The following is an 11,420-nucleotide window of genomic DNA, read 5'->3' as shown; positions in this document are numbered from 1 at the left end:
GAGATGAAGCAGCAGCAAGAAAAGCCTCAACCTCAGGCTCCGACACCTGTTGCTAAGATACTTCAAGACACCACAACACAGACGCTGCAACCTCCGGCCAGTACAGCCATTAGCCAGACAATGCTGGAACAGAGAATCAGCCATCACCCGACCGCAGCACACCTCAGTGAGGCAAGGAAGCAAACCAATGAGAACGTCATTGCACAGAAAGCTAAACTGCAAGGAGAGCCTATTGATAAGTCACGCCCACATAATAGTCTTGTACTGGGCAAAGACGTGTGTAGAGGCAAGCATGGAGACAGCTTCTGGCTTAGACCCACACATCTTCCATCCCAATGTGAATCACAGCAAAGAATGTGTAGGAAGAAAAATAGAATGAGAACTTTGGTGAGCTGCAAGTTCGTTCTCCCTGTAAGGAACAGGATAAACCAATGACCGTTGGAGATGGAGAGTTGAGAAGGAGAGGTTCAACTCCAAAGAATGAAAAAATAGAATTAAGATCAACCAACCAAATGCCAGAATGGCCACATTCAAAGCAACCTCCTATTCAACATGGTTTGCCCAGTAAAACAGAGTCTACCACTTCTCCGACTGCTGTAAGGACAAGATCTGGAAGAAATACAAAGCCTCTAGACTACCTGAACCTATAAACTCAGAGACTTGAGGGGAGGGAGAAGGGGTAGTAGAAGTAATGTAAATATATTGCGTAAACAGGAATATGTTGGATAAAGACTTGGGAGGAGGTGTTGTATAAGGGTCTGGCATAGAAAATGTTAATGTGACACTGTGTACAGTACCACCCATGGTGTGATGTAAAGGAACACATGACCTGAATCTAGGGGGCAGTCTTGTACTGGACAGAGACGTGTGTAGAGGCAAGCATGGAGACAGCTTCTGGCTTAGACCTCACACTGTATGTATGTATATAGTTACTAATAGTTAATAAATACATCCTGGTCAGAATTTTACGGCCCCTCCTACCTGGCGGGATGTTACGGACCCGCTGAGCTGAATGGAGATTTAAATGGTGCGCTACATCTGCCAGGGGGAGACATGCTGCAGCAGGGCTGTAAAATCCTGGCCACTGTTAAATGACGGGCCAGGTCCTTTTAAATGGTGAATCACCAGCTCCCTTTGAGATCTCAAATGGAGTGAAGCAGGGATGCATTCTAGCACCAGTCCTCTTTAACCTGTTCTTTACCTTTGTCCTTAACCATGTTGTCAAGGATCTCGAAGCGGGAGTGTATCTCCAATAACATCTTGGCGGCTCACTCTTTGACCTACTGTGCCTCAGTGCAAAAACCAAAACTTCTGGGAAACTCAGCCAGGAAGTCCTTTTCGCCGATGATTGTGCCTTAATTGCTCACAAAACAAGAGATTTGCAGATCATGGTTGACAGATTTTCAGAGGCTTCAAAGTTGTTTGGATTGACCATCAGTCTTGGAAAGACTGAGGTTCTATACCAGCCCTTGGCAAATTCCAGCATTGTCCATCTCCACCGATGATACAAAGATGAAGAATGCTGATAGTTTCAAATACCTCGGGACCAATATCTCCAACGATGGTTCGCTTGATAATGAGATGTCAGCTAGGATCAGCAAAGTGAGCCAGGCGCTAAGAAGGCTTTGCACCAGAGCAATAAACCACCACAGAATTTGACTGTCCACGAAGGTCTAGATGTACAATGCTCATGTCATTACTTCTCTCCTCTATGACTGAGAGTCCTGGACTTTACACCGCAAACACACAAGGCAGTTGGAACACTTTCACATGCGCATTCTTTGCTCCAACTTAGGTATCCATTGGCAAGACCCGATCACAAACCTCAAAATCTTAGAGCGAGTCCAGACAAGGATTGAGGCAATGCTCCCAAGAGCCCAACAGCGCTGGGTAGAGCGTGCAATTAGAAAGGAGGATCATTGCATTCAGAGGCAGCTGCTATTGGAGAGCTAGCGTCAGCCAAAAGAAATTAAGATCAGCCACGCAAGTGCTACAAAGACATGCTTAAGGGAAATCTGAAGTGATGTGGCATCAAGCCTATTGAGCTGGGAGAATCAGAGCGAGAAGGAAGTCGCTGGAGAGCCTGATCCATAAGAACTTCTGTCACCTTTCAAAAGTATTGATGTTAACATCTTATTACTGCCTGTGAACAATGTCATAGAGCAGCATCTGTCCATGTCACGACATATGAGTTCCAATGCCCAACCATTTCCGACTCTATGGGCAGGATCTTCCGGTCGGCGAGTGGGAGTGGGGCCCGCTTGCTGACGTGTTAAATGTTGCGGGATGATGTTGGGTGGAACTCCCGGCATCACCCCGCATCATTTCCATTTTCAGGTTGGCTGTGCGTCCGCCGACCTGTCAACAGCCTATTGAGGCCATTGAGACACTAATTAAAATCATTAATGGACCTGCCCAACCTTAGGGTTGGCGGGCAGGCCGGGAACCCTGGTGGGCTTCAGATAAAGCATGAAACCTCATCCACAGGTGGGATGAGGTTTAATGGGGATATTTAAATTTTTAATAAAGGTTTCAGTTAAAGTTATGGACATGGCCCAACTCATGTGACAGTGTCACATGAGGGGACGTGTCAGGGAAATTTTGCTATCATTTTTATTGCAAATTTTAATTCAGAGCTGATCTCCCTGAGGCAGCACTTAGCCTCCAAGAGATCTGTGAGCTCTTTTGCGTGCATGCATGAAAGAGCGCACTCCCGGTGAGGGAACCTCCCCCCGCCCGCCTATACAGGGAGCGCATCGCACTTCCTTGCGGACGTCACGCTAGATGGGCCTTAATTGACCTGCCCACGTAAAATGGCGGCGCACCCCCAATCAGGGGCACCGATCGGAGGCGCGCCCGCTCCCGCACTTCCCCCCCAATTTTTCCCTATGTGTCCAGACTGGGATTACATAACCATCTCCGTGTTCATCATCGATGTGTCTGCACATCCATCGTCTTGGAACTTGAAGGACAATCATCATCATTACTGTTAAACTATACAACACTCAGGCCTCTTCATGAGACCTTCAAACTACAGACAACCTCTTACAACAGAGAGAAGGTGGCAACATGAAGGCAGGTTCTAGCCATGTATTGTGTATTGTGTATCTTGAATCTGAGAGTCTATTGATCAGGAAAACTGATGGTAGATCTTACAGAATCAGACATGCCGTCCTCAGAATCAGGTTACCATTGTCCTTTCCATATGGTCCCTCAAAGTCTAAAGATCAATGGTAAAAGTATCCACTTTGGATGCACTGACTGGTCTGGGAACCTGTCTGTCAGAAGGGACAGATGCAGCTGTTTATGCTACTACTATCTGCTCCACGTGGCATTGTATTGTATTGAATTCTACTCGCATCTTGGCACTTAAGATGGCATTATATTTGGTGCTTAGTCCTGCAATCAACCTCAGATCATCCAAGATGGTCCTCAGTGTCCCTCTGTATTCCTCCTCAAGCATTGTTCTTTCTAGACCAGAGGTCTGAGGCAACAGTCTTGGTAGCCAGTCTCTACAGAACATCGACTCGCCACTGTCTGGTCCAACTTCCACCTCTGGCTTTTCCAGCACTCTAGAGTATCACAGATATAAAGAGACATGGGAGTGTAGGGAGGTTACATTGGCTGCTCTGGTGAGAAAATTAAACTTAGTCATGCATTGAAAAGAAGTCCTGGGGTTCCAGGAGATGGCAGACATTGCAATAGTAACCTCTCTTCACTAAGTGCCTACTTCATGCTTGGCTGATCTCTGACTCCTTACTCCAAACAATCTATCCTTCCTGCTCTGCATCGCCATAAGAGGGAGGTCTCTTTGAAGTTTGTACTCCTTTCTCTAACTGTTATCCGTCTCAACCAGGTTGCCTACTTCCTTCAGTGTTCTCATTTCCTATTTAAGTAGTGGTCAGAATGAATGCTTTCTTAATTCATAACTGAGCAGAATAGTTGTCAGTAAGTTATATATGTCAACCTCCTCAATCACAACAAAGCTTATATTACAGCTCCCTGATCATTATAATACTACAATAGATTGCTTGGTATTTATTTTCAATTATAGTACACACTGCGCTCTCACCACCTGCCCTGTCACCCATCTTTGATAGGACTGGTAACGGGTCTGAATCAAATTCGTAGTCCATTCTCCTTTTGAGTTCATTCAGCAATCTCCAATTTGCTCAAATAGCAGTGTTAAATAGCTCACCGATTGTGGTACATAAGAACATAAGAAATAGGAACAGGAATAGATCATTCAGCCCCTCAAGCCTGCTCCGCCATTTAGTAAGATCATAGCTGATCTTCTTGTATTTCAATTTCCACATTCCCATTTACCCCCGATAACCTTTAATTCCCTTGCCTAACAAGAATCTATCTACCTCTGCCTCAAAAATATTCAATGACCCCACCTCCACCGCCTTCTGAGGCAAAGAGTTCCAAGTGGTGAGGTGGAGCAGGAAATCCAGGGGGTCCCATGTGGAGGCAAACTGGACGTTAACCATTAATGGAAGGTACAAATAGAAGGAGGAGTGGATGAAAGGGTTAATGCTCCACCTGATCCCACTAAAATCAATGTCATTGAGGTTTTTGTCCCATTTTTGAAGCTGTCTATAGCAGCACCTTTAAACACCACTAGTTAGGCCTCTGTACAACTGGTATACCGCTGACTGGAGCATGCACAGCCCATACTCAGCCTATTGGTACCTGAAAGTTGCATGAGAGTCTAACAACCGGCTTAGAGTCATAATTCAATATTTACACCAGGTTTGTGCCTGCTTCAGATAAGAGTGGGAATCAGCCGTTTTGAACCCTGCTTCAAAGTCAAGATGGTGGTCCTCAGGTAGCCAGCTTGTGGTAGATTATAACTAAGTTTTCACCAGCCATCTGTCCCATTTTTCAGGGTAGCAGGCAAATGAAAATTGCTCGTATTTACTTAATTTCAGCTAGATTAGCAGTTGTTTATGTATTTTTTTTAAATGACTATAACTTGAGTAATATTGTAACATCGTAATTGAGCTGCACAGCAACTGAATTATCATGAGTGGTATTTCACCGCCATCATGCTTTTGCTCAAGGTAGAAAGATATTTATTACTAATTGTGAAGTTTGTAATAACTGGCCACTGAAAGGCTTTAATCCTATAGATTAAGTAAAATGTAGCCTTTAGTACATAAGCTATACCATGGCCTTCCTTCAGCATTTTAAACACCATACTTCTAAGCGATCTTTGAGTTAATTGATTTTTGGTTCTGATTCTTTTCTGAGACCTTCAAATATTTTAAAAGTTGATTTTAACCTCCCTACCAAATGGAAAGTTAAGAGCAGTTAAAAACAAATCGGTGCTTACCCACTCGAAATTAAACCGTTTCCCTCCATTTCCCATTTTGACCTGTAATGTTCTGTAGTTGGATGAAGATACCGGCCTAAAGTCAACACAAATCGGAGTCCTAGGGCTTGATTTTTATGCCCCACCAGGAGCAGAAGCGGAGATTGACAGGTTATGAAAATACTGCTCCAACCGGTATATCAATTTACTGTTGCAGATCAGGTGCACAGAAGTGGCAGCACAGTGGGGAATGAGATATGGCCGCCACATAAATTAGGTGGGCTCATAAAAGGGACCACGGCTGAGAGGGGCACTTGACATGGCATGCAGGTGTCACTAGGCACTTGCAGGTTATGGAGGGAGTGGTCACTACGCATTCGGGCAGTGCAGGATGTCATCATCCACATGGCAATGCAGGGCATAAGAGGAGGAGGCAAAGCTTTCACGTACATTGTGGGGGGTACCAACTGAGCAAAAGGAAGGCAGCAGCTGGCGATGGGACTACAGCTCTTAGATTTCGAGTCCCGTGGCGATGAGAAACGACATCATCCACATGAAGTTCACAGCCCCAGGCATAAGGAGGACAGAGGAGAGGGATGAGGGGCAGGGAGGCAACAGAGACGTATCCTCAGTGTAGCTTATACTGCCAAAGATGGAGTTCCCTGGAGATGTCACAGAACAGTGATGCAGGAGATGATGACTCTTCAGCCAGATGGTCACAGACATCTGTGCCCTCATCACTGAAGACCTGGCACCTCACGACATTTGCATGCACATTCAGCCAGGGCCACTCAGCTCCTGACCTCATGAAAGCCTCCTGATTCCCTGCATTTATTGCCCATCCCTTGAGAAGGTGGTGGTGAGTCACCTTCTTGAACCGCTGCAGTCCACGTGGTGTAGATGCACCCACAGTGCTGGAAGTTTAATACCCAGAGATCTGCCATGAGGATCTGGTGTCATACTACCTCAGGGAACTCTGACATCTGGAATACATTTGTTGCTGTTGATCTAAGGAGAGCCTCCGTTTTTGTGATTCCTGAGGCCCTGGGATAAATTTTCATAGTCCCAACGGAGGCGGGACTGGAAAAAGAAAGCTATGGAGCTGGGTGGCTGGAGGTCCCGCCTCTATTTCTGTCCTCAGCAATTCTTACAAGGATGTGGGACCAAGTGGGCCCCATAACCTGCCTGCTTGTATTAAGGAGGCAAGTGACCGTATTGTGGGTTCACTGAGAGCATGTCCCGGGTAGGTTTTTTAATTTTCATGGAGGTGACCGGACTAATAGCGACTGTCGGGTTTTACACCAGCTACGTGGATGCATGAACCATGGACAGGGAGTGAGGGGGGGTGAGGGTGAGGGGTATAAGGGTGAGGGGAACTTTAAAGTGGTCAGAAGGTTCAAGTTTATATAGATGAGCCGCCAATTGCATCGGGTGCACCTGGCCGAGGTTTTTGGAAATAGAGGTGGGCCTTCTATCCTGCCTCTGGACTTGACCCACCTCCATTTCCTCGATTTAAGACTTGAAGCCCCAGAAGATTCTGCCTCCGGGCAATAAAGAGACTGAAGCGGGAATGGGCTCGGCAATATTAGTCAAGTCTCCCGATTCCCACCTCTGACATGAGAATCCGGCTGAGCAGGACTCTGCCAATCGTCCATCCTACAAGAGGGGCTTCCCACAGTTGCCTCTGCCTCTCTCACCCTCCTTGTGGTTACTCATCACCCTGTGCCAAACTAATTATTCACATATGAGACCTACCAAAGTGATTATGTGAGTTGGTGGAGTGTGTGTTTGTAAGGTGTAACAGAGATTGCTCTGATGTCCCTGCTGACAGGACTCTGTCCTTCCCTGTGATGTTTGAACCTGTGGGAAATATAGGCCCAGGATTTTCCCGTCGTCGGACGGGCTTGGCGGGCGGACCCGGGAGTAGCCGGGAAGCTGTCCGCCGCCCGTGATCGGGCCCCAACCGCGATTTGATGCTGGCTGGCCAATTAACGGCCAGCCAGCATAAATTACGTGCCACAGCACTCAGCACTGCTGAGATGGGGGGTGAGGAGGACAAGTGTGGAAGTTCACGCATGCATAGTGGGGTGCACAGTAAAAGCTCCCTAAGGCACAAAGCTGCTTCAGGGAGCTGAAGATTTTTAAAATAAAAAATAAAGATATTAAAAATAATGAAAACATGTCCCCTCATGTGACTCTGTCACATGAGCAGGGACATGTTAAATATGGGTGTTAAAAGGTTTCATTTTAATCACTGGTCAAAACCTCATCCGGCCCATGGGTGAGGCTTCACCAAATACGCAAAGGCTGCTTGGCCTATCCGCCTGCCAAATGAACGGCTGGACAGGCAGTGAAAAATTCTAGTCAATTAATTGATTAAGGGCCTTAATAAGCCACTTAATTGTCGGCGGGCGCACTGCCAACTCCCGTGCGTGCCTGCAGACAGAAATATAGTGCGAGTTCTTAATGACGTTGGGACACTCACCCAACATCATCGCACGAGATTGGACACTTGTTCAGGTTAGGCATACGCCCGCCTGATGAGAGAAAAATTCTGCCCATAAGAATAGATCATGAGAATTAGCCTTTGCAGTGCTGAGGCTTCTCAATTCAGCTGAGTTTTTGGTATGCTCTTAGACAGGCTGGACTCAATGCATCCCCTTAGTCTACACATTGCAGTTTTTATTCATCCTGTCCTTCAGCATTGCCCATCTCACCTTCCAGTCTTGTTTATGGTCAGCCATCCTGACAATCTGCATTGTGTGGGATGGGAACCCCTCCCCCAATCTGCACCCTTTTGGGGGCATTATGAGCCTCTTTCTCCTGCAAGGACAAATGAGAGAGAGTTAAGGCTCTGCTGATCTCTATGGCCAATGCTAACAGCTCATTGACCAGGAAGCTAAATGTATCAGTGTGGGCAGTTCCTCAGCAGCACTCTGGCCCTGAGCCTTGCTGAGGGGTCAGTAAGTACTCTGGGCTCACATTCCTCCTATGTTCGGGAGCAACATGACCCGCGGACTGCTGAAGTAAAAGCAGAAAATGTTGGAAAAACTCAGCAGGTCTGGCAGCATCTGTGGAGAGAGAAACAGAGTTAATGTTTCAGGTCGATGATCTTTCATCACACCTGTAGTGTCTTTTTTTCTATTTCTTCATGGGATGTGTGTTGCTGGCTAGGCCAGCATTTATTGCCCATCCCTAACTGCCCTTGAGAAGGTGGTGGTGAGCTGACTTCTTGAACCACTGCAGTCCATGTGGTGTAGGCACACCCACAGTGCTGGAGGTTTAATACCCAGGCACCTGCCATGAGGACCTGGCGTTGCACTCAGAGCGACAAATGTCATTGGACCCACCCTGGCATGTCACCTAGTTCTCCTGACCGCATCCCCCGCCGCTGACTGTCTCAACCACCTCAATCCACGCCCACTTTGTTTGAAAGGGTGGCCTTCTCTTGTCGCCCTCCTGGAAGAGGACTTCCCTCCCCTTCTTCACTGCCTTTAGGAAGAGGCCAGGTATGCCTCAGCAAAGTGAGGACAGCCCTGCCCGGATTCCAGCCCTCTGCCTTTCCTGCTCCAGCAGTGACACAGTCATTGATTCAGCAAAACAGCAACCATGCGGTAATGGTCTGTTTAAATCAGGCCCTCCCTCTTTCAGTCCCACCTCCATTCCCAATCCCCACAGCTGCTGGTTGGTCACCCAATGCTCGAGCCAATTAACAGGCCCCACCCCTGTGAAATTCAGGGCCTGAGACGTTGCCCCCATCCCATGAGTGGGATCGGGACAGAAAAGCAACCCTGACATCCATTTTCCAACCCTGGAAGCAAAATCAAAAAGACCTTGATTGTATTTTAACTGGGACCGGAGCAAGCGAGCCATTGCAGATTTCCTGTCAGGCTAAAGCACGTCTGCAGCTGGTCTGAGGCAAAAGAGATCCTCCAGGGCAAGAGAAAATCTTTCCTTTATGGGGCTGAAAGGAGCAAGATAGTCCTAGAGGCCCCACAAGAAAAGTTGTGACATCCTCTGTCCTGGACTCCTCCATTCTTTCCTCCCAACAATCCCACCCTTTAACTTACCATTTTGCTGCCGAGCCTTCCCTTAGAGCAGCTGGTGGTCTCTGGTCACCTGAACTTCCTCTCCTGCCCACAGGTCAACTGTTCCTTTCCACATCTTTCAGATGGGCAGATTGGCATATAGATGAGGCCAAGAGTTAAAATACCCAGAGCCTCAAAATTAGGCTCATGAGTGTATTTTGCATTCACCACACCTCCTGCCCACCCAAAATTTGTTCAGGGTTGAAACTGACCTGCAAAAGGTTCCATTCTTAATACTTTTTACCATCAACAAGCAACGGTATCCTAAAATAACGGTTCCTTTCATAAAAAATCAATATGATAAATTGTACCATGTTATACAGCAAGTTGTTTTTTTTTCTATGGGTTTGGAGGTTGTAATGGTTGAGAAGCGAACTGGGGCTTACAGGTCCGAGCAACTCTTAGACGAAGGGGCCAAAGATGATTAATGACTTTAGAATATTCAATTTGAATATTCGTGCGACGAGTAGCTCACCTCCTGATTCCCCAAAGCATGTCCACCATCTACAAGGCACACGTCAGGAGTGTGATGGAATACTCTTCACTTGCCTGTAGCTCCCACAACACTGAAGAAGCTATACACTATCCAGGACAAAGCAGTCCGCTCGATTGGCACCACATCCACAACCATTCACTCCCTCCGCCACCAATGCACAGTAGCAGCAGTGTGCACCATCGACAAAATGCACTGCGGGAATTCACTAAGGCTCCTTAGACAGCATCTTCCAAACCCACGACCACTACCACCTAGAAGGACAAGTGCAGCAGATAGATGGGAACACCACCACCTGGAGGTTTCCTTCCAAGTCATTCACCATCCTGACTTGAAAATATATCGTCGTCCTTTCACTGTCGCTGGGTCAAAATCCTGGAATTCCCTTCCTTTCAGCACTGTTAGTGTACTTACACTACATGGACTGTAGCAGTTCAAGCAGGCAGATCACCACCACCTTCTCAAGTGCAGCTAGGGATGGGCAATAAAAGCTGGCCCAGCCAGCGAAGCCCACATCCCATGAATGAATGAATAAATAAATAAAAAATAGCTTATTTTCTTGTGCTTAAGGTACATTCTATCTACATTTGTATGTTAAAGACATAAAGCATGAGACATGAGAGCAATTTCTGTGCTCTGGTAAATGTCATGGTTGAAAACTAGTTCACAGGAACATGAATGGGGCAGTAGATTAGAGGCTGATTTTTCACCTCTGTGACCTGGGTTCAAACCCATCAGACTGATGGGACTAAAGTCTTTTCTATCCTGTGTGAAATAAGCTTGGGCAGTTTTAATCATATTCATACTGGGCATGGGTCTTAATTTTTAAAATTATTTTCTTCAAGTTTTCATAATGAAATTAATCTCCCTGAGCCAGCTCCGTGCCTCAGGGAGATTTCTGTACTCTATCACGCACATGCGCGAAAGAGCGCAAACCCCGACTCTCCCTCCTCCCTCCGCCCACACAGGGAGCGCTCAGCACTTTCGGGTGCACATCACGCTGAGCGGGCCTTAATTGGCCCGCCCACGTAAAATGGCGGCACGCAGCCGATCGCGGGCGGCAATCAACTGCGCACCCAGATCCGTGCCCATGCCCGCTCCCGGCCAGCCTGCCCGATGGGGAGAAAATTCTCCCCATGGTTCTCTGTGAGGGAAATTGTGTTTGACAAACCTAATAGAAATTTTGAGGATGTAATTAGCAGGGTAAATAAAGGGATGTAGGACATTTGGAGTTTCAAAAGGCATTCAATAAAGTGTCACATGAAAAGTTGTTTGTTGCACAAGACAAGGACTCGTAGGGTCGGGTTAATCTATTTGTAAGAATAGAGGATTGGCTAAAGAACAGAAAACAAAAGAATAGGAGGAAACAAGTCATTTTCAGGTTGGCAAGCTGTTACTAATGTGGGGTGTGGGGTTGGGGAGGGGGTGGGGGGCTGACACAAAGATATACTAGCCTCAGTTATTTACAATCTATATTAATGACTCAGCCAGTAATGTTTCCAAGTTTGCTGATGATACAAAG

The sequence above is a fragment of the Cetorhinus maximus genome, chromosome 4 (genome assembly GCF_964194155.1).
Source record: "Cetorhinus maximus chromosome 4, sCetMax3.hap1.1, whole genome shotgun sequence".
In the NCBI taxonomy this organism is placed as follows: Eukaryota; Metazoa; Chordata; class Chondrichthyes; order Lamniformes; family Cetorhinidae; genus Cetorhinus; species Cetorhinus maximus.
The sequence above is the reverse complement of the archived record's forward strand: the minus strand, read 5'-3'. Positions refer to the sequence as shown.